At 38.6% G+C, this 24,421-nt stretch overlaps 1 protein-coding gene across 1 annotated transcript in view; it reads left to right on the top strand.

The window, feature by feature from the left end:
• The first annotated feature begins 1,385 nt into the window (after window positions 1-1,385).
• Window positions 1,386-24,421, top strand: part of LOC136877193 (homocysteine S-methyltransferase) — a 110,063-nt gene continuing 87,027 nt past the window's right edge. The window contains exon 1 of the mRNA XM_067151006.2: window positions 1,386-1,785. The gene's annotated coding sequence lies outside the window, so the exon portion shown is untranslated. The remainder of the gene's footprint in view (window positions 1,786-24,421) is intronic.

Here is a 24,421-nt window from a genome sequence, read left to right as displayed (position 1 = left end):
TAATTATTTCATCTCCTTATTTACTTATTTTCAACCCCACACCCCTTACGTCGATTTTCCGAAAAAAAGAAACAAATGCGTGATTCTTGATTTTTAAAGGAGATTCCAAATACTAATTTTCACACCTGTAATATCTTCATTTTTTTTAGATATAGGCCTAAGTATCCTCATAAGCGTAACTCAACTCCTTTTTATTCCCCCCTTCCCACCCGTTAAGCTGATTCTCCCCTTCCCAAAAGTACGTGTTTCCTTATTTTTAAAGGAGATTCCAAATGCCAATTTCCACGTCTGTAACCTTCAGTTTTGAGATAAGTTTCTCCAGAAAAAATTCAATTTTTTAACTTCCTTTCACAGTCCCCACTTAAGTGAATTTTCCAAAAATAAACAGTACCGGTACCCGTTTCTTTACAAGAGCTTCCAAATACAAATATCACGACTGTAACGTCTTCAGTTTTTGAGATATATGTATCCTCGTAAAATAAATTCATCTCCGTTTTCACCCCCCCGTACCAAGTTGCCCCCCCCCCAAATGCGTGATCCTTTATTTTTAAAGGGTATTCCAAATACCAGTTTTCACGTTTGTAACATCTTTAGATTTTTTGGTATAGGGCCTATATATTCATACTAATAATTCAAGTAATTTTTCAATTCTTTCAGCCGCCCCCCTTCATTAATGGTTTTTTCGAAAACAAAAGAATACGTGTTCCCTTATTTTTAAAGGAGATTCCAAATACCAATTTTCACGTCTGCAACATGTTACGTTTTTGAGATATGCTGTAGATATGATAATTTTAAAATTCACCCCCTTTTTCAGCTCCCCTTAAGTGGATTTTTGAAAGATATATTTATGTTTCTTTATGTTTACAGGAAATTCCAAATACCAGTTTTCCACTCTGTGATATGTTACCTGTCTGAGATAATTTGCAGATATAGTCTTTTTAAAAATTCACCCCGTTTGCCACTCCTGTTCACCCCCTATTCATCGGATTATCCCAAAACACAAAATTACGTGTCTCTTTATTTTCAAAGGGGATTCCAAATACCAATTTTCATTTATGTAACATCTTTAGTTTTTGAGACATAGATATCCCCATTTTAAAAATGCAACCCCCATTTTCTCCCCCATAGCGCCGGAATATTCAAAAATCCTCCCTTAGTGAGCACCTACACCCAAATATAAATGTATCCCCAAAATTTCATTTCTTTATGTCCAGTAGTTTTGGCTCGGCGATGGTGAATCAGTCAGTCAGTCAGTCAGGACATGTTATTTTATAGATAGATAGATAGATAAATAGATAGATAGATTTATTAAATAACATTCGTGTCGTGACCTGTGTATAATATATAGACCTTGGAATTAACATGTCTTGACTGTGCGATCTAGCTCTCAGAACAGCTCTTTCACGCCCTTGAATAGAATACGACATTCGGCATTCCTGACATTCCCAAACAGGCTAACTGGGATTAACTCACTGACTAATTTCATTACTGGATGATTTTCGCGTAAAGTAATGGTTGCAAATTGTCGCAGTCGCATTTACTTCACTAGAAATGGCTGACTTACGATGTGCAATGAGATTGAACATTGGGCATTGGAAACTTACATGAAACCATGCTGAAAGTTATTTTTAACTTCGAATAGTTGTAGTCTACGCGTACGCACTTTATTATTGAGGAAGGCACCAGAAGGTATTAGCAGGGTACAGTACTGTCTGTCGACTTGCAGGAGCGCAGAGGCTCTCGGCAATTTGTGATCCACCTTTTACAGATACGTTCTGCGCTAAGGTAAATGCATAGTTCATTTTAAAATATATATTTTTTGAATGATATTTGGTATTGCACTACATTATTTTCTATCTAATATCGCGGTTTTTCTATTTATATTACATCTATAGGCCCTCTATAATAATTTACTCCATTCTTCAGTTAACTCTTGTTAAAATATTTCTAGCGGATTTTTCTCATTTTAGTGTCGGTCTTTTATTATGCAGTCTGTTATTATAACATAGGTAGAAATTCAGTAACTACCGTACGCCATAAGTTTTAGCCTATAGCATTATAAAGGATTGAAAGTACGTACGGTACTACAAATCTTATGTGGATATAAGAAGAGAATATGTTGATGGACGCACCGAACTACACGGTCTTCTCAGTTTATAAAGTCTACAGTGTCTGGTCTTTTATTTTAATTCATATTCGAGGCTTGTGACATCTTTGATTTCCGTCTAGGTGTAAATTACGTCTATAATTAACATTTTTGGTTACGGTACACAAGCCGGCTATCTCCAGTTCACTCGTAGGCGCCGTCATATGCTGTTAAATATGTTCATTAGGGTACAAGGAAGGAGTAGAGGTGCGAAAATACTAAAATATTACCTGCCATATAGAACACTGAAGAGGACTGGTAGAGCACATGGAAGTCCATCCTTTGACACAAATGGTAGTGAAACCCATGCACCACAAGTAGTAGAGTCGTGTCCAGTTGCGGTTGATCATTGCATCACACGAATAGAAATCCACCCAGATGCTGTTCCTGTGAAAGTTCCTTGTACACTGGGGTGGCCCGGAGCAGAAGCTTCAAATGCAACTCTTCCTCAAAGAATAATTCCCTCGACAGTTGATACACTAGGCGTGATGGGGTGTACTTTGATAGGCACAGCACTTTCTTCAAATATGATGCTTTCACCTTCTCTATACCGGTACTATGCAATTGCCTTGTTCCAAGGTAAATCCATACATTTTCTAAACCACAGATTACAACTGGACTAAATTTCAGATGGAGTAATCGATGGCAGATGTGAGCAAAAGGTAGTTCAGATATTTAATGTCAGTGATCGATTTTATTGCAACATTTAAACAGTCCTTCACTTGTAAAGAGTTTGAAATGTGATTCCCAGGTATTTCAAATTTGTGACAGACTTCCTTTGTTGTTCAGCCATTTGAAATGTTGCCCGTTTTCCTCCTTTCCTGAAGGTCATAGAGACAGTCTTTCTTTCATTTAATTTCACTTGATTCTCTTCTACCCATTTAATCACGCTGTTAAAGGTAGTCTGTAAATCTGGCTTTGAGGTTGACGTTGGAACCATTTCATTAGCATACATGAGGATATTGACATTTACAGAATCAACTACCGGTACTTCTACGATGTCGGCTGTGGCGGCAATGAAAAGCAAGGGGCTCAGGGGGTCACCTTGGAGAACACAGTCTGATTTATCGGATGTGATGTGATGATGCTGTTTCTAATCTCTATCCAGATGTCCGAAAAGAGATTCTTAATGATTAAGAGTAGATAGTAACTTGGCCTGGTAATCTTTGGTAATTTCTCTAATAGGATAATGGTATTAATCATATCAAAAGCCTTAGAGAAGTCAAAGATGGCATAAAGTTTTCTCTTCGGTTTTTCCAGAGCTTCATTGATGTACTGTTGTAGGCATTCAATTGTCTGCGTAGTAGATCTTCCTCTTCTAAAGCCAAACTGGGAGTCCAGAAGCTTGTCGTCTATTAATAATGTGAGGCGCTTACACACTAGCAAAGTCAGTCTTTAGGAGTGTGCATTCCAAAGCAATTCCTCTGTACAAGTTAAGGTCAGCTGTATCGCCTTTACCCTTATACATCATTTTTATTGTGGACTTAGTCCACGAGTCTGGTATTCTACCCGTCCTCAAGCATTCATTTATTAACTGGTAAAATGACTCAACAGTGGGAATGTAGCTTTCAGATGTTCATTATAAATCCCATGTGGACCACAGGCTTTCCCATTTTTCAGACTTTTGATAGTTTCTTCTATAACAAGTCATAACCTCCTCGTGTCCAGTTGCTGTTGATCATTGCATCACACAAATAGAAATCCTCCCACGTGCTGTCCCTCTTTTGCTGAAGCGTAAAACTCTCAGAATCATCCAAAATATTTGTTGTACAGACAAGCATTCATTTATTAACTGGTAAAATGACTCAACAGTGGGAATGTAGCTTTCAGATGTTCATTATAAATCCCATGTGGACCACAGGCTTTCCCATTTTTCAGACTTTTGATAGTTTCTTCTATAACAAGTCCTAACCTCCTCGTGTCCAGTTGCCGTTGATCATTGCAACACACAAATAGAAATCCTCCCACGTGCTGTCTCTCTTTTGCTGAAGCGTAAAACTCTCAGAATCATCCAAAATATTTGTTGTACAGACGGGGTAGTCAATTGGATGCGTATCTCTCTCCTGCAGGATTCCCGCAGGTGTGCTTCCCACGCGTCCATTGGAATGTTCCGAGAAAACTTGGGCTGTTTAGGACGCAGAGCTTTATAAGGATTTTGAGTGTCCTCACTTAGGCGTCTTTCTTCCTTCTCTAAAACATGTCTGTCGGGCATCCTTAACAACGGCTTTGTATTCTCTTAGTTTAGTGTAGTGCTTCGTACGCTGCATGTAAGGCATTATAAGCTAATTAGGTGCACTACGTCATCCTGTTCTTGAAATACCCGTACTTGAGAGTAAAGCATCATCCCAGAATTTTTCTTGCAATAAATGTGAAAAACTTCCTACTTCTCTCAGTATCAGGATTCGAACTGGTGTTCTCCCTACAATGTTAGCTGGTTAATGCATACGGCTACGATGGTGGTGATTGGCCTCTGACATTAATTCCAAGTGTTACGTTCCCTGAACAGAGGATCACATCAGCAATATCCCATCTTCAGTGTTAGGTGCTAACATTAGCATATGGGTCAATGACCTTGATATTAGACCCCTTTACACAACATTAGCCTATCCTCCAAAACGCATTTTTCTCAAATAACTTTTTATGATCTGTACACTGGGCTCTCCTTACAAGTCCTCTCTCTTTCTGAGGATTGTTCCAGGTTTGATCTTTCCTATCCTTCTTACATGGTCAGTATTATTGTACCAAGTTGACTGTAGCGCAGCTGTGAGCTTGCATTCAGGAGATAGTGGGTTCAAATCCCACTCTGCAGCCCTGAAGATGGTTTTCTGTGGTTTCCCATTTTTGTACCAGGCAAATGCTGGAGCTGTACCTTCCGCATCCCTCCCACTCCTAGCCCTTCGCATCTGTGTCCGGCTCCATGGCTAACCTGCCATGGTTGTTAAGTCTGTGTGGTCTGACACTGTAGTCCTGTTGGTCAAAAGGTTTTCACCATCAGAATGTTGGCCTGCATGCCAAAAGCCTGCTGATGCTATGTTGATGCTATTCGACAGGAGGAGTAGGTTATGTGCCAACACCAGGTTTCACCCTCTCCCTTGTATTTTTCTCTCTGATTAGTGCTATATAGAGGATGGTTGCCTAGTCGTACTTCCTCTCAAAATAATTGTCACCACCACCTCTCCCTACTATCATATATCACATTCATTTCATCTCATTAATTCCTCTGATAAGGGTGACGTCTGGAAGGTCATCTGGTAGTAAAAACTTGCTACCTGATCCCATACAGAAACGGGACGGGTTGGAATGTGCATACTGTAAAAAATGAAGCAATATATAGTATACTTCCATGATGATGATGATGATGATGCTTGTTATTTAAAGGGGCTTAACATTTAGGTCATCGGCCCAGTATACTACCAAAGAGGCTTGCAAAAGTGTCTCAGTGTCTGGAGAGGTGTGGCAATCCCACTGATGAACCTGCTGCAATGCTGGTAATGGTTACTATTGATAAGATATTGTCATTCAGAGAAATGGTCCCTACCAGGAAGAAGAATATTTAATTTCACATTTAGATTGTCATAACTGTATATCAGAAATTAGATTTGTACAAAGGGAGTTCAATATATAACACAACACTTTTTTTTCTTTTCTAAAAGCAGGTTGTTTCTATTGAGGATTCAAATTCACCATGTTATTCCCCAATCCTTTTGTTACAATACCCCTACTTCTCAACATAATCTCCGTTTAATGCTACGGCCTTGGACCTGTATGCCTGCATGGTACCACTCGACTGGTCGTTGTCAGAGCCAACATCACGCTGCATCGATAACGTAGTGCTTCCCGTGGAGTGCATTCTCCATTGGGCCAAACCGATGAAAGTCAGAAGGCACAAGATCTGAGCTGTAGGGTGGATGAGGGAGAACAGTTCAGATCAGACATGTTTGCTCGACCTTGTTGTGATGATGAAACATGCCTTGCCCAATGACTCACCAGGTCTCCGTAGACGTTCTGCAAGCAGCTCTGAATATCTGTGATTCCCTGCTCTCTGTTTGGTACACAGCTCCGTTAAAAATGCCATTTTGAAGGCAAATTATAGCGCTGCCACCTACCAGAAATTAATTAAACTCTACGAGACGAAGCAGGAATATTCAAAGATGTACCAAACAAAACTTCAGTTGTTTAAAGCCGAAATTGGCCGAGAAATAAGATCAGTTGTTTAAAGCCGAAATTGGCCGAGAAATAAGATGTGTTATTGAACGTCTCTTGTATTTCAACTTTCTGGCTTATTGTAAATTTGAGAGGTTTGACAATATATTGAAATATGTAGGATTCGAGTTAGGCACAATAGTGAGAGAAATAGAATAGAGTAATCACTTTCTGTTTCATTCCTTTATCTGCATCCCTGAGAAGTGAGAATTTCAATACTGTTAATCACGCCAGTAAATTATTCTCCACATTTGTAACATCAACTTAGGTACACTGTCTCTTAACTCTTTCACTGTCTTAGACTACATTGCATTCTCCACAGTGTTCTAAAAACTCATGACATAAACAAGAAATAAAGACATAAGAGAAAGTTATTTTCCTTACGAACTAGAAAAGTCATTCAAAAAAATTAATTCAAGAAAGTTCTGTAAAATTGTCAGGAATATATAGCCTGTTTAACGATCAGCAAATAGGAGACGAGGGCACTGGGAGAAGGTTGAAAGACGAAAGCCGAGGAAAAGTAATATCCCTGTAATAGGCATGAAATTCGCAGAAGGAAACACGCTTAAAGCGAGTGCCCGAAATGCATGGCTTTATGTGGGATGTTTATACTGTTCTACAAATAAGGAAGAACTGGTAATGTTTCTTGAAGCAGGACGAGTTAGCAACACAGGGCAATAGTAAGGCATTTGGAATATCATTAGAGATGTTGGATGTGGTTAACCAACCCAGTACTGGCCGAAAGGAGTACTAGTCAGGCGGTTCATACATCCTTTTTGGAGGACACCAGAAGGTGCACGATTGCATCACTAAGAACATCGGGAGACTGAGCCGAAAGAGAGACGGGAATGTACCACCTTACCAGAAGCTTCGGTGCATAACATGGAATATAGAAGGGCTGAAGAATGTGAATAACTCATTAAGTCAGGATAGACTAAAGACATATGATATCGTGATATTGCTAGAAACGTTCTTAACAGAAGAATGAATGTGGCACGTGTGTTGGCGATGCAAGGGGCGTCCAAAGGGAGGACAGACAATGTATTAGTTGTTAAAACTGCACAGTGCACCATAATGGGGATGTATTTCCCACCAGACACCCATGACAGGACTATTATAGAGGAGTGCAGCACCGCCTTCTGTAATATAAACAAGAACAAGCCTCTCATACTAGCCGGTGACATGAACTACAGGATAGATCGTGAGTCCACAAAGACGGAACTCATACTGGATTTTGTGGAAGCAGAGGGTTTATCTCTTCTCAATGATCCAGACAAACACACATACTTCTCACATAATGGGAGCAGTACAATAGATCTTGTCATGAAACAGATAGTACTTCAAGATGTAATTATCAGAAAGCACTTAGCAGTCGAGACGACTTCCACCCACAACGAGAGACGACCGTGTAGTAGAGGAAGTAGCAAACGACTTGGAGATTTGAACGAAGCAATACGTACAATGGGAAACTCAAAGGAATTAGCAAGATGACATAAACGCAGACCTAAACCATGGTTTAATGTTACTTGCTATGAGGCAAGAAGAAATGCCATTGATGCTCTTCACGCAGTGACTCGTACAAAAACTGACACAAACGTACAGACGTATTCGACATTAAGGAGATTTTACAAGAAGATAGTTAAGGAAGCGTATCAGCGTCAAATGGAAATCCAATTGGTAGAAAAGGCAGAAGAACCCCATATAAGGCTCTGCAACCGAGGCAACCAAACTTTCCTAGGCACATGGCAATGGAAACATGGACATCACATTTTGGCAAGGTACTGCAAGCAAGGAACTCGTGGCCGATTAAGAAAAATACTAATGAAAGAGATTTAAATATCCAGTTGTTCACAGAGGACGAAGTAGAAGCGGCCATTCTGCAGAGTAAAGATGGAAAGGCTTGTGGTCCAGATAACATGTTCAACGAACATCTTAAACAAAGCTTAACAGTGTTCAAATCGGTTTGGACAGCCATTATGAATCAGTGCCTCATACGAGGAACCATTCCTGACAGATGGAGGTACGCTACTCTAAAAATGTTTTATAAGGGAAAAGGAAATACTGGAGACCCCGATGCATTCCGTTCAAGATACTGACAAAACTTATCACAAATAGACTGACTGACCTCATGGACGGTAAAATACCTACGGAGCAATTTGGGTTTCGCAAGGGAAGATCTACTCTATAAGCAGTTAAATGTCTACAAGATGACATACAGGAAACGATGAGAAACCCAAAAGGAAAATTACATGTAGCTTTCATAGACTTTTCAAAGGCCTTTGACTCAATCAACAGAATTTTACTGTTGGTAAGACTGGAGCATGTCTTGGAAAGTGATACATCTCTCTTAGTTCTGATGTGAAACATACTCGCAGAAAACTACGTACAGATTGATGACAATCTGACAAAATCTATCCCAATAGAGCAAATGACTGGAGTGCTTCAAGGGGACCTACGTTTAACATAGCGACCATGGACGCAATAACAATAGTAAATTCCAGGAATGTTTACGCGGATGACATGGCGATTGCGTCATTATCTCATGCAGATCTACAAGTAGCCTTCAATATATTAGTAGAATGGGCCGACAGAAACGACCTACAGCTGAATGCAAATAAGACAGTAGTTATGACATTCAGACGAGGGGGAAGAATTGCATCACATGATCCAATATATTATGAGAACGAAAGATTAATGACGGTTGCATCCTTTAAATACCTCGAAAAGACGCTATAGCCTACAGGAACCACATGAAGGACAAGGTCGCAACTGCGATAATAGCATTGCACGACATCTTACACATAAGGAACTTCTCAGTGGATACAGCGATAAAGCTATTCAGAGTGAAGATCTCACCTATTGTGAGTTACGGATTACGTCTAATATGGGACCATCTTACTAAGAGCAATCTTCTGGAATTGGAAAAGATCAAGGCAGTTTATCTGAAAAGAGTTCTCAGCGTATCTAAATTTACCCCCTCACGGTTGGTATATGAGCTGGTGAGAGAAAGGTTCTTTATAGAGGATCTTCGAGAATGGATGCTATTACATTCTACACCTGTGTATCAGAGTGGGTTAAAAGAACTACACGACAAGAAGAAAGAAATATGGAGCACGTTTTACACCACGGATGCTATGATGACTCAAGATTGGCAACGTCCAAATTACGGCTTGCGACATATCATGACGCGATTCGCAGTGCATGGATTCCATCACAAAATATGCGACAAGACAAGACATCACGACCCTACTAATGACTGTACTTGCAAATTGTGCAAGAAACAATGCGATCGGTACCATCTTCGAGAGTGTACAGAAAGAATAACGTTGTTGACTTCATTTTGTAGTGAATGAGCAATGTATGATATTTTATTTATTTCTTGGCCATTGGCTGCATTAAATTCTGTTATATTTCAAACCTGCTTGCTCAGTAAATTGTAGTTTATGTGTGATAGGAACGGAATCTACAAATTTGGGGAATTTATGGTATTGTGAAGTCCTACGTGTTAGAGAATACCAAGAAGAAAGAAATATGGAGCACGTTTTACACCATGGATGCTATGATGACTCAAGATTGGCAACGTCCAAATTACGGCTTGCGACATATCATGACGCGATTCGTCGTCACTTGAATTCTCAGTTTCACTACATAAATCATTATCATGGTATTGTTCTCTTTCAGTATTGTCCTGAAACACCTTGCGATGAAGTAGCCATAGTGTAAACATCCTTTTCTCTCTAGCTCGGCCACGCAAGGAGGATAAATACTACTTCCAGTGATCTGCAACAGATGGTGTTTGTGTTCATTTTCAGCTGCAATCAAGCTGCACAAGCCCGAGTGTGTACTCCGGCAGACAGCAAAGGAGTTCAAGGACGTAACAGACTGAATCTCACTCAAATGGTAGTTATGTGTATTTAATTCAAAATATACATAAAATCATGAGTGTTCTCTCCCATCAGCTGGGTGGCGGGCAGGATAAAGTACGTTCAAAATGAATATGATAAAATTTTAAATTATTCCCCTCTGGGTTTTAACAATAATACGAGGCAGGTAAACATTAACTGTATAATTGAACTATTTTCACGATTAAGAGATAATGGAACGTCTAGTGTTCTACATCTCTTTCATAATCACGTAACACTCTGTTGCCGTGGAGCGCTTACACGCGACACTACGTGATAGTCCGATCTAATTGATGCAGTTGTGCTGACAATACTGAAGATTTGTCATTTAAGTAAACTATTTTATGTTATTCACTTTTTAATTTGGAGCACCCATTGACTAGGTAGCACATATCTAGGTTATTTTAGCCGAGCGGTTGTAAATAAGACCCATTAAAAAGGTCCTAAGGAGAAAACTGAATTCATGTTCAAAGAATGGCTACAGGGAAATTTCCCAGAGATTCTCAAGTACTGTAGTACCTAAAAGAGATCAGTTAGTAGGCGAGGGAATGCTAGGTGTAATACGTGAATGGATGATGATACATGCAGTACATGCAGGTAGAAGGGAAATGTCATTTTGGGGAAAATTTTCAATTGAAGGCATATTTATAAGAAGACATGTCAGAGTGGGAACAGGGAGCAACAGAAAGAGTCCCGCTTCCCAGTTTGTGAGGACGGTCTTGATGTCCTCTAGAAGAATTCACTTCTACGAGCAACTTCAGTTCATATGGTACAGTCTTTGAACCTCCCTGAGCAAGGATAAGGCTGTACTGTATAAGTTAAGCGACAGGACAGGGTAACTGTGTTTAGCATGACAGTACCTAGGAGTTAACATAAGGGATAATCACATAAATGGGATTGTAAATAAAGGTTACAGATCTTTTCACATAGTTATGAGAATATTTAGAGGTTGCAGTAAGGAAGTAGAGGAGGCATATAAAACACAATTAGTGTGGTTCTAGTGTATTAGGCTCTCACCAGGATTACTTGATATGAAAACTAGAAAGCGGCAGTGGTGCTGGGAAGACTTGACAGTAAGGAGAAGAGCGGTGATGGCTTGGAGTGACATTAGTAGACAGTTAAGCTTGAGTGGAAGGAAATATCATAAAATGAAGTTGGAATTCGAGAGAACAAATTGGGGCAAATATTCATACACAAAGTGGATCAAATATAAACAGAAATTATTTAAAAATGTATAGCATCAACCAAAAAAATACTCATGTAGAGATCATTTCTGCATAGTGTCCTGCCTTCGATACACATTTTCTCCATCTCATTCTTAAGTTTTTGATGCCGTTCTGATAGAAAGTAGAGGGACGTGCGCGGAGCCAATTACGCACAAACTCTTCTACACTTGTCTCGTCATCGAATAGCTGTCCTCCTAGGTCTTATTTGAGTGGTCCAAACAAATGGTAGTCGCAGGACGATAAACCTGGACGGTACGGAGGGTGTTCCAGAGGTGTCCAGTGAATTCCCTCCAGTTTTTTCATGTTAAAGCGGCAGTATGCGGCTTTGCATTGCCATGGAGAAGAATGGTGTTTTGGATCAATTGCCGGCGTTGATTGTTGGGATACACAACTTTTGCTTCATCCAAAAGGCGACATCCACCAGCAAAACACCCGTGGAGTCCCAGAAAACAGTTGCATATGGATGTTTTGGCCTTGACCGGACCTGCTTCATCTCTTCGCTGCCACTCCATGACTGGGGTGTAATGATGCACCCAATTTTCATCACAAGTCACAATACGATGCAAGAAATCCTCTCCTTCCTCCTCATAGCAACATAGGAGTCTCTGACGAACTTCCAGGCGTAAAGTTTTTTTGTTCCTGGTTGATGGGACGAGAAACCCACCTGGCAGACAATTTTCTGAAATGGACTCATCTCGGATGATGGCTTGAACACTTCCGTAACTTATTCCTATGGCAAAAACAAATTTTGCAAAATTTTTATTTGCCGATCTTCACAAATAATGTCATGAAAGCAACAATGTTGTCTGCAGTGATGCTTGTCCGTGATCTCCTTTCACGAGGTTCATTTACCACAGCTTCTCTTCCTGCCACAAAATTTGTAGCCCATTCATACACTAGTCTGCAAAAATGTTTCTTTCCCAAACTGTGCGTGGAGCCGTCTCAATATTTCGGAAGGTTTGGTGCCCTCTTTTGCGAGAAATTTGATAATGATGCATTGCGCAACAGACGTGTGCACCTTTTGCTCACTCATCGCATACTGAAACAGCCCAGCTCTCCTCCGCCGTACGCACGTGCAAACCCCTTCTCCAACAAACATTCTGGTAAAGCCCTGCCTCAGAATTATTACTAACAGCAGCGGTACATTCAAATTCCCATTTATATTTGATCTGCCTTCGAACCAACAAAATCAAAGCTGGTGATGCTTAATCATTACTTCATACCAATTTTAACGTATGGTATTGAAATCTGCACCCTGTCTAAGAAGGACTCATCAAGGTTGCAGGTGTCTGAGATGAAGTTCTTTACGTCCACAATTCAAAAAAACAAAACTGGACAAGTTAAGGAATGATGTGGTTAAAGAACCTGGAAATGAGACATCAGGTCAGCATGTCCAGACCGAGGTGGTTTGGGCATGTAATGAGGATGGAGCCAACAAGGACAGCTTATATTAATTTGGAGAGTCATGTGGCAGGAGGACACTGCAGATCGGGGAAGGACAGTGGAGGAGATCACTAACAACACTCAAACAACATTAGAATACATTGACAAGAGTCTTACATATGAGAACATTTTAATGTATTTCAAGCAATAAAAGTTTTACTATACAACAGTAACATTACCAAGAATGTTTAACTGGACGAGGAATAGTAGCAAGTCTATTATTGTAAATAAGGAAAAAGTGTTCATCATAACAATTAATTCCAAATATTTTAATATTACAATAAGGCATAAAGACAAAGTACAAAAACTGTATATACCTACTTATCCCATTTAACTGTGTATGTACACCAAAGGTGTTTTAAGATCAAATGTACTTATATTTTATGAATATTACAAGCAACAACACACCTGATGTATTCAAAATAATCCCAAGAGAAATATTTTAAAGAGTTGCAGTAACTTTGTCAATTAGAATGTTTAGTGTTCATATCCTGAAAAACATTTTTTAGAATCAAAACATCGTGTCTTATAGAGACAATATCAGCCCAATGGAATGTTAAGGCGTATGTACAGATACATGAAATTATATGGACTGTAAAGTTAATGAATGTTAATAGTTGTAGATATACTATATGAGACATATTAGATTAAGTTAAGTGTGTATGCATATTATATCTTCCCTAAACAATGTATCTAGGCTGATGATGACCTAAAGGAAAGGTTGAAACTAGTCGATGTATAATGATGATGATAATAATAATAATAATAATAATAATAATAATAATAATAATAGTAGTAGTATAACATATGGTACTGAATAGGTAGACCAGCCCATCCTGTTGAAAACAGAACATATCTCAGTAACTGGAACTGTAAAATGATAATGATGATGCCACACTAATGTTTAGGAAAATTGCAACACCAAGAAGGAAACACATGGTTGGAATGAACCTTATACCACAGATTATGAACGTGACAATACACAGATGATTAAGTTTACTGATCTGTACATGACCTTTAAGGATGTGTAGCTTGCATCTGCTGCAATCAGAGCCTCTAAATGTCATGGCATGGAATCAAAGAGGTTCTGGACATGTTCCTGGGGAATCTCCCTTCGTGCAGTTTGTATGCGAGTCCACAACTCGCTGACACTGGTTACCGACCATATCCCAGACATGTTCAGTGGGCGATACATGCAGGCCGGACTTTGCAGCATGACTTGTATGAGCCGAAATGTCGTGGTACGACAAACCCGCTTCCCGAAGGCCAATCATTCACTCACATGACGTTGACAGTTACTGTCACATTCCACCGTGTCCGCCAGCTCTTCATCGACTACCTTTGGCGTAACATTGTCACGCAAGTTACGTGTAAGTCGTCTATCTCCTACTCACTGTTCTACACATCCACAGAGTTTGGATTCATTCAGACCATTCTTCCACGGTGTAGAGAAATTTGGGATTGCAGTAATTTATCAAAGATATTTGATAAATTTCCAACTTCTCTGAAATCATTTAAGAACAGACTCAGCCAGCTGGGCGACAGCAGATCGACTGATTTCCTGATTCATTTCTACCACGGTTCACAAGGGGCCACTGACCACTGTCAGCCACACCCACAAGATATATATCGAGTGTGGATGTTGTTGTTCTGTATATTGGGGAGGAAAAACCATAGACAAAACTGAACAATTCACATTCAGTCTTTGTACAATGCCATTCAGAGATCTGAGGAAAAACGATGAAGTTTTTCCGTTGTTTTTGGATGTTCAAGAATTTGTTTGATGAACTGGTTGAGAATATTAAGTGCAGTATCACTAAATTAGACATCAAGATGCGGACATCAATCACAGGTGAAGAAGGACTTGCTCCAGTACTGCTTCACAGACTGGGACCAACTACAGCAGAGTACTAAACTACAGTGTGAGCTTGTCCATACAGCACTGCATTTTATGGCTTCAGAATTATGTTTTGAACACTGCATTGTAGACTTTTAAAGCCTGAGTCTGCTGAGAGAGTAAGAAGAGAATTCTGCAATTTCCTGGAGCATGAGTGCCAACACGTTACGAAATTAAGAAAATTGTGAATAAATTCAAAACTGTGGTTTCAGTACAAAACAGAAAATGATTTAAACAAACAACTGTCTTAACCTGTCTTAACTGATGAAAGCATTCAGCATATTTGTGAAAACTTCAGCAATCCTCCTGAAAATCTCTAAGGAACCTGGCTCAGCAAAGTGATATGGGTGACAAGAAAACTGAAATTTAAGTTGTACAAAGTGACAAAATTGCCATTATTGCAATTGAATTGGTCATTGGAAAAGGGTACATGTTTACTTTTTTTTCAGTGGATGTTTTCTCATATTTCCGTAGTTGAAATGTAGACGTGTTGATCTGCGCAAAAGAAAACACGTTAAAATGTGTAGCCACAGTTGTATACATAGTGCAAGCTGTCCCTATGCAGGTAACTATGGGTATTGACAGTTCAAAAGCAAGCGAAGTATGCACATTTCTGAATGACTGTGTCACAGAAACTGTTACTGACCTTCGGATGTCCAGGACAAAATAAGAATAACACAGGGTTACATTTTCTATTAGCTTTAGCATCAAGTGGACAGTTTAGAGGACATTAGAGGACATTCCTTTAGTGATAGAAATTTTGCAGTAGTAGAACTTATGGAAGATAGGATTTATACCCCACAACAGTACATTAAGGAGCCGATGACATGGAAGTTAGGCCCCTTTAAACAACATGCATCATCGGCAAGCACATTAACATGATACCAATAAATTTTCTGTGAAATGTGTAAGCACTTTCGGGAATTAATATGCACTACAGGAGAATACATTTAGTATCTTACAACTGTCTTGCGGTATATCTTAGTTTTAAGTTCATTGTGTCACATGTTCTATCTAAGTTACGTTCTTTGGAAATACAGTTGAAGATCAAGACGAGTTGTGTATTGTGTTGTTTTCTTTATTGCTTTCCCATGTATCATGACAAATTATGGTGCTGAAAAATCTGCAAGAGATAAAACACATTCAAACACTTACGGAAATTATACATCATGGGTCAGAGACCAGATAAATACTGCTTAAATGTTCACACGTGCTCCATTGTAAAAACAATATCACAGCTGAAGAAGAGATAGCCTCCACTCCACTTGTTAGGCAAGTATTTCTACGATTCAGTTAAAATTTTGAGATACTTAAGAGAGTTACAAGAAAAGGCATGGTAAAGCTTTAAATGGATGCACGATTTATTAGTCTATTATGAAGGGAAGCCATATTGTTTTATTTACGTCCCTTGGAGATACACTCGCATACGACTGGGTGATTAGTACTCCTTTCTGTTGGCTTTTCTTCAAACTATGCTACAGTACAGGCTGATTCTCGCACTTCATGTTGTTCACACAGTTCCTAGATCAATACAGTTCCTACGTTGTTCTTAAACTCCAATCAAACACACTCCTTATCGTTGCAAATCATATCGAGAGGCTCATTACGGAAGGCGGTGCCACCAATGCACTACTATTTTTCTTTAAATTCTATTTATTTGCTTTACGCCACACCGACACAGATAGGTGTTATGGCAATGATGGGATAGGAAAGGCCTAGGAGTGGGAAGTAAGTGGCCGTGGCCTTAATTAAGGTACAGCTCCAGCATTTGCCTGGTGTGAAAATGGGGAAACCATGGAAAACAATCTTCAGGGCTGCCGACAGTGTGGTTCGAACCCACTACCTCCTGGATGCGCGACCCTAACTGCACGGCCAGCTCGCCTGGTACACATGACTACACCAATTGAAAAGAAGATGGGCAAGGGGAAAAGCAAACCTTTGATGTTTCAACAAGAAATAGAAGAGTTTACCAAGTCTATGAGTACCGGTACTGTAAGGATAGGCTACAGGAGAACAATGAGATTCATGACTTCCTTGATAAAACCATGACTATATGTGAGGAATACATAGAAGCTGCCATTTCACGTGAGCTGGGAAAACAACTGGCAAGCTCGATGTCGAATATTAGGATCGCGGACAAACTCGCCTGGACAACATTAAGACTCCCTCCAATGAAACTGGTGTTATGGGCACGTTTCTGGGAACAATTCCACAAGTCGATCGATAATAACACACATTTCTGTGAGGTTACTTAGAAGAAGAACAAAAGCACTTGACTGAAGGTATTGCCGTGACAGCCAGGAGATATGAGGAACAGGCCCACCTGGACTACCGGGACTTTGCTACACCAGAGACACTTAATTCTATGTTTATTGATTGTAATCGCCGCATTCAAGCCTTACCGTGCACTCGGAGAAGATGTGAATGAATGCCTACGGCCGAGTACTCGCACTGAAGATCCTAAACTCATTTCCCTTTGACATTTACCATCGCTGGGTTGTTCACGCCGAACGAGAAGGTAACATCCTAAAACAGAAGATTTGCTGTGAAGTTACGTCCCTACGGCAGCAGCTCTTTATATCCGTGCCGATCCTAAAGGGTGAGTAGGAAAAGTGGCCAAGAGGCAGGAACAGTTTACTGCCTTTTGTGAATCACTGTAAGAAAAACACAGATGTTACGGAGCAAAACAAGAAATTGTACTGGTGTTTTCTGTGCCTCAGTCGGGGGCATACAGCGTCCAGTTGCAGAAAAAAAGGAAGAGCCCAGTGTACTAACTGCAAGAAGTAACGTTTGTTATAATAATGGCGTGTCGAGTTGACATGTGCGTCTGTGAGGATGGGATGAAACCTAATGCTGAACACCCAACTAAAGGAATTAACCAATGAAAGCTAAAATCGCCAACTCAACTGGAAATTGAACCCGGGGTCCCTTGGACCATTTAGCGATAGAGCCGGACAATCCATGTGCAATGCCTCAGATGATCAGACCAACATTGCCTTTGTAGGCAACAGCTCAAGTTAGCATCATTCAGGTCAGGCAACATTTATCTCAAGATCACTTATAGACGACTTACAATTGCAAACAAATGAGAAATGACCGTTACACGTTTGAGTCTCAGACTAATCCCTCATTCACAACTAAGTATTTGTATATTTTCCACCTAGTTGATACAATGATTGCCTAAGGCAATTTAATGGTTAAAAGTGGTACATGTTTCGTATATTATCAACATCTTCAGCCACATAACACTGTTTAGATGAAAAATACATAAATTGACAAAGTAATGCTTTAGAGGAAGATGTCAATCTTATGATAATTTTAAGAACACTTATAGTTTTCGATACCAAGTCTCCTTTGAATGACGCATCAGAGGCTCCACAAGATATTAAGACTGTGGCATACCTAAACAAATTGCAGGTAGCTGACCCTACGACTGATTCACAAGAAAACCTGTCCGTGGAGATCTGAATCGGCAGGGACCAATATTGGAGGATAGTGAAACACATCTCACCGATTCAAATTTCTGAATCAGTCATTCTGATTCTCATGATATTTGGATGGAAGCTGATCTGGAACATGTATGAATACACTGTTGCAAATTTCATTCATCGGGCATGCTCACCTTCAGATGATGAACTTCTGCAACCAATTGACGATGGGAATAACAGCAAATCATGATCGAGAAAGAGGCAGTAATTCTTCAAGAATAGATTTAATTGTAACGACTGTGGGTGCACATATCTAGGTCAAACAGGACGAAGTTTTAAAATTAGATACACGGAACATACCAATGCAATAAAATATAACAGATTTTCCGCGGTAGGCCAGCATGTACATGATCTAAAACATAAATTCACATCTATAGAACAGGACATTGAGATTTTGGAGAACTTAGGAAAAGGAGGTTTGCTGGATGTTACGGAGGGCTGCTATATACACCTAAATCAGTATTTTAATCCAAACCTTAATTTAAATGAAATTTCCAAAAAATCAATTTTTTTAAAATTTCCTTATTGAGTTTTTTAAAAATGTACACATCCCGGACAATAAGACGGTGTTGCATATTATACGCAATAGCTTTACTTGTTGCCTTTTACGATCACGCCCTCTGGAGCTCCAACAGGTTGCCGTCCCTCAGTTGCTCCTCCCTCTTTCCCCTCGTTCCCCTCTCCAGCCCAAACCAACCTTGGACACTTGATTGCTAACACAGCATGGTTCGCTAAGCTACTCGGTACTTCGCAAGGACAACGATCTTTTGAGGCGAGTCACATAAATGTTTGCGTTATAAGACGTAAATTTCATATTCCTGCCTTTTCAGTTAAGCGATAGTTTACTAGATTCCACATTGAACTAGGAATGAGATAATTGTTAACATCTTAAAGCACCGACTAGTCATTTCCACCTCACCATGACTGCTCCATTATAACGGCTATAAGATTTTATTGAATTATTTTAATACGATTCTACATCACGGTTTAAGAACTGTTAAAACTGAGCTAGTGGTTGTTCTTGAAGCAAACGAACTTACATCGGACCTCATAAGTCTCGGATAATATGGACTTTGAAACACGGTTTTTAGATCATCAATATGTTTTTTAAAATTTGTTTTATGTGACGTAGATAAACTTATGTGTTTGCCAATGTGTCCTAAAATGTGTATCAGCTGATGACGCAAAATAAGGCGTTGAAACTAGTTCTGATAAAATAAATGTTGTATTTTTATCTTAACAACATTTTAATGTATTGAATAAGGTGGATACAAATTTAAAAAATTGTAATCTTGGTTCAATACGGACGAATGATGAAATTTATTAACTTATAAGACCACATTTCCTATTGTGGCCCCACTTTTAGATAACAATAAAAACACTTTCATGGATGACATTGTAATGGGCGCAGAGAATGACAACAGTGCAATTGCTGCTATGTATTACAAGCTTAGAGCACTGATGAATTTTCACCTAACAAAATGGGCCACTAACTCAGTCACTGAAAAGCATATGGAGAGCCGTAGGACAAGACACAAGACATAGAGACGTGGGTACTAGGCATATATTGAAATATAGAAATGGATAACTTTTCCATCAATCCAGAGCAAAATAACTAAAACATTACCTGAAGGATCAGTAACCAAGAGGATGTTGTTGCAGACCACAGTAAAATTCTATGATCCACTCGGACTTTTATCTCCTGTATCCCCTGTTGGTAAACTGATATTCCAGGATACGTGGAGCAGGGGAATTGATTGGAATGAGCTCCTACCTCCTGATCTTGCAGAGCTATTGAACACTTGGGTGTCTGCATTATCCTCTCAGACACAATGGCTAGCTAATTCAACAGAGCGCAAGGGTCAGATAAACGTATTTTGATATGCTTCAGAAAGGATATTTGTATGTTTACACAAGCAGAGAGAGCAACTGCGAGGTTCAGAACAGGTTCTATTTAAAGTTAAGAACTTCATTTTGGTCCGTATTGAATCTAGATTTACACTATAAATTGAGGATAATTATGTCCACCTTTTCAATACAAATACAATGTGACGTCATTAACACATCACAAATTTATTACCTTTCAAAAAATTGGGACCGGTTTCGGCATTATTTGTATGCCATCATCAGCCATAGGAAGCTTTGTGACAAGGCTTAAGTACAATATTAACATAAAATACAACATAAATATATATAAAAATTGACCATATTCTTACATAACTATTTTAAAAAATTTGGTGTAGTCCTTAAAACTTAAGATTAAAATTGGTAGCATATTATAAGCAACATATTATGACATTACTTGTATACAATTTTTGACTAAAGTAAAAGCTTTGTCAGGTTCTTTAAATATTACAAAATGCTGATTTAGCATCCAATTAAAAAAACTAGGCGTTTAAAGGTAATTGTGCATTTTGGTCAAAAATACCTAAAAATGACATGTATTAAAATGAGTTCACCTATTAACAAATTGGAAACAGTAACCAATTTGTACTAGGTGTAGATATGTTATAGTATGAGTCTTTGGTAACTCAATATCTTGCGTTAATGCAGTTTGGTTATTTAACAGCAAATCGAGTAAAATGATAAGTTCGGCTGATATTATTTTAGACTTTAAAACATTATTTGTCCATTATAGAGGTCCCTTGAGTAAAGATTTTATTTAGTGGGCAAAACAGTTCCTTATTAGAATTGATTACAGGTTCACTCTGTTTTGGGGTTTGAATATAATGAAATTCTTATTTCATTATATAATGTTGTGCAATATTCATATACATAATGTTCCGTCTTTGCTAGTGTTCTTAAAATATAGATCGACTTAACAGGAGTGGACTGGTGAACCGGAATTTCTTGGAGCATTACATTCAAGGTCTTTGAGGTTCTAGAAATATCTCAATCCAAGACAGACCTAGGAGAAAGATACATATATATATATATATATATATACTTCGTATTAGCATAAGAATAACAAAGTTTGAGAAGGCACTATTTCTATTTAAATAGAAACTCACCCCAAGCACTACGTTGTCGAGAATAAAGCCAGAGAGGAACTGTCTACTGGAAAGACAGATAACAGACTACGAGTACTAGAAGGGAGGCAGAGCATATGATGTAGGGGAAGGGGGATCGCGGTATTGCTAGGTTATTGGTCGAGGGGGGGGGGGCGTGGATTATGGAGGGGATGGTAGATGAGCATATTGCGCACCATTTTGTGTACTGGTTGATTTATTGGTCTTTTCAGATTGTTGATCACTGAAATGAGCATGTCAAACAATATCGTGGGTTTTTCAGATACCTCATTCAGATTATAATTAGGTTTAAAATACTGGTCCAATGATACGAAACATTGTTCCGTTATATCAAGTAAGGGCCCTTTTCCCAATATTTCTACGACGTCAATGTCATGATTGATGTCATGAAAACTATGTTTATAGTCATTTATGTGTTGTCCTGTAGCTGAAAATCTCCTATATTTAATGGCGTTGACGTGCTCATTATACCTGATCTTAAAGGATCTCCCTGTTTGTCCAATGTATGTACTATCGCAACTGTTACAGTGAAATCTGTATACGCCCAATTTATCATAAGGTGACTTAATTCCGTTACGACATGGGAGACTCGGAAGAATATTGCCCCACTATTGGGTAGTGGAATTTCATCACTCCTAAGAGTAAGGTTAGCTTGAATATTTTTGTGATTCTATATATGTTAGTTATTTCTTTTTGTAGGTTTGATTTCGGTGTGTGCTTGAACTTATAAATTATTCGTTCTATGAAACTACGATTATAGCCGTTATGGACTGCAATGCTACGTATTGTTTTTAGTTCTCTATTTAAGTCTGATTTTGACATGGGAATACTAAAAGCCCGGTGTATCATACTATTATAGGTTGCCCGCTTTTGGCTGGGTGGGTGTATGGGAGTCATTATGAATGGTTGTGGTGGTATGTGTTTGTTTTCTATAGATCCTGTATTGAAAGGAATGCGGGAGCCGAGTGATTATTAAATCAGATATATATCAGCCAAAATGCCAGATGCTGGTGACCCCATGGCCAGCCCATCTTGTTTGTATATCACTTTGTCGAATGTGAAGTAATTGCTATTAATTAACACTTTGAGGATGGTTATAAAATCTGCTATTTCTAATTGACTGAGCTTGCTGTGGGTACGTAGGTTTTTTTAAATAATTGGCAGTACATTTTCTGGTTTTATGTTTGCATACATGTTGATGATATCAAATGAATGTATAGTATAATGGGGTTGCATTTTAAAGTTGTCTAGTTTTTTAACTAATTCTAGAGTGTTAATCACAGACTTGTTTGCTTGAAAAGTATAGTGTTTTCTAAAAAATTGTTGTATAAATTGCGCTGTCTTGTAAAGAGGGCTTGGTCTAAAATTTACTATGGGACGTATCGGTACTCCTTCCTTATGGATTTTTGGTTGGGCTTTGACCGTGGGGAGACCAGGGTTCATATTGATCAGTTTGTTTTTCTCGCTGTCAGTCAACAGGAAGATTATGTTTTTTAGTATATGTTTTAGCTGTTTTTGAATGGATCTTTTTCTATTATTGTAAAAGAACTGTCTGTAAAAAAAATTTATCTTTTGGTTATATAATCAGTTTTTTCCATTATAACAGTGGTGTTTCCTTTGTCTGCTTTGGTGATGATGGTTTTTGTGTCTTTAATCTTATTCTTAAGCTGTAGGATCTTTTTTCGGTTCTCATGTTGCATTGAATTAGTAGTGTAAACCAGTTCATTTAGAATTCTGTTTAATTGTTTCTTGGCTTCATATCTAACCTCATTCTGAGTGTCAATAGGTATTTTGTTGATGGCCGCTTCTGTTTCTATTACCAGCTGTTTGGTCATGTTCGCTATATTATAGTTAGGCCAATTATGCTTGGGGCCTTTAGAGAGAATAGCGATTTCTTCTTCGTCAAAGTCAATGTTGGAGAGATTAATAAGGGGCGGGTGAAATTGATCTAGAATTTGGCTCTGCGTGTTATTAAGGGTCGAGTTCCTGGATGGTCTGATTTCTGCGTTTGATTTATTGGTTAGGGTTTGGAATTTATGATCTAATGTGTACTGTTTCTGAGAAAGTATAGTGGTTAGCTTGCTGTATACTTTATCTTGAAATATATATGAACTTATATACGAACTTAAAAATAAAAATAGGGAAGTTGGGCAAGGATATAAATTTTATTAAAAAGTGTATCATACATAACCTGGCACCAAATTTTCTAAAGAATAACAAACGACACATTTTACCACATCAGAAAAGAGTACACCAGAAAACTAACAAACTTTGGCTGCAAAACGAACTAAAGTTTTTATACAAGAAAAAATCCTTTTTAAACAATCGTTTATATGAAACCCACCTTGAAGTCACTGTGTTGTTGACTAATGCACAATGGAATATTTTTCAAGATAAAGTACCAATACGTCTCATAGTAAATTTTAGACCGAGCCCTCTTTACAAGACAGCGCAATTTATACAACAATTTCTTAGAAAACACTATACTTTTCGAGCAAACAAATCCGTGATGAACACTCTAGAATTAGTTGAAAAACTAGACAACTTCAAAATGCAACCCCATTATACTATACATTCATTTGATATCATCAACATGTATGCAAACATAAAACCAGAAAATGTACTGCCAATCATTTCAAAAAACTTACGTACCCACAGCAAGCTCAGTCAATTAGAAATAGCAGATTTTATAACCATCCTCAAAGTGTTAGTTAATACCAATTACTTCACATTCGACAAAGTGATATACAAACAAGATGGGCTGGCCATGGGGTCACCAGCATCTGGCATTTTGGCTGATATATATCTGATTTAATAATCACTCGGCTCCTGCATTCCTTTCAATACAGGATCTATAGAAAACAAACACATACCGCCACAACCATTCATAATGACTCCCATACACCCACCCAGCCAAAAGCGGGCAACCTATAATAGTATGATACACCGGGCTTTTAGTATTCCCATGTCAAAATCAGGCTTAAATAGAGAACTAAAAACAATACGTAGCATTGCAGTCCATAACGGCTATAATCGTAGTTTCATAGAACGAATAATTTATAAGTTCAAGCACACACCGAAATCAAA

This window comes from Anabrus simplex, chromosome 7, assembly GCF_040414725.1.
Source record: "Anabrus simplex isolate iqAnaSimp1 chromosome 7, ASM4041472v1, whole genome shotgun sequence".
Classification (NCBI taxonomy): Eukaryota; Metazoa; Arthropoda; class Insecta; order Orthoptera; family Tettigoniidae; genus Anabrus; species Anabrus simplex.
This window is presented reverse-complemented; position numbering and strand designations above follow the sequence as displayed.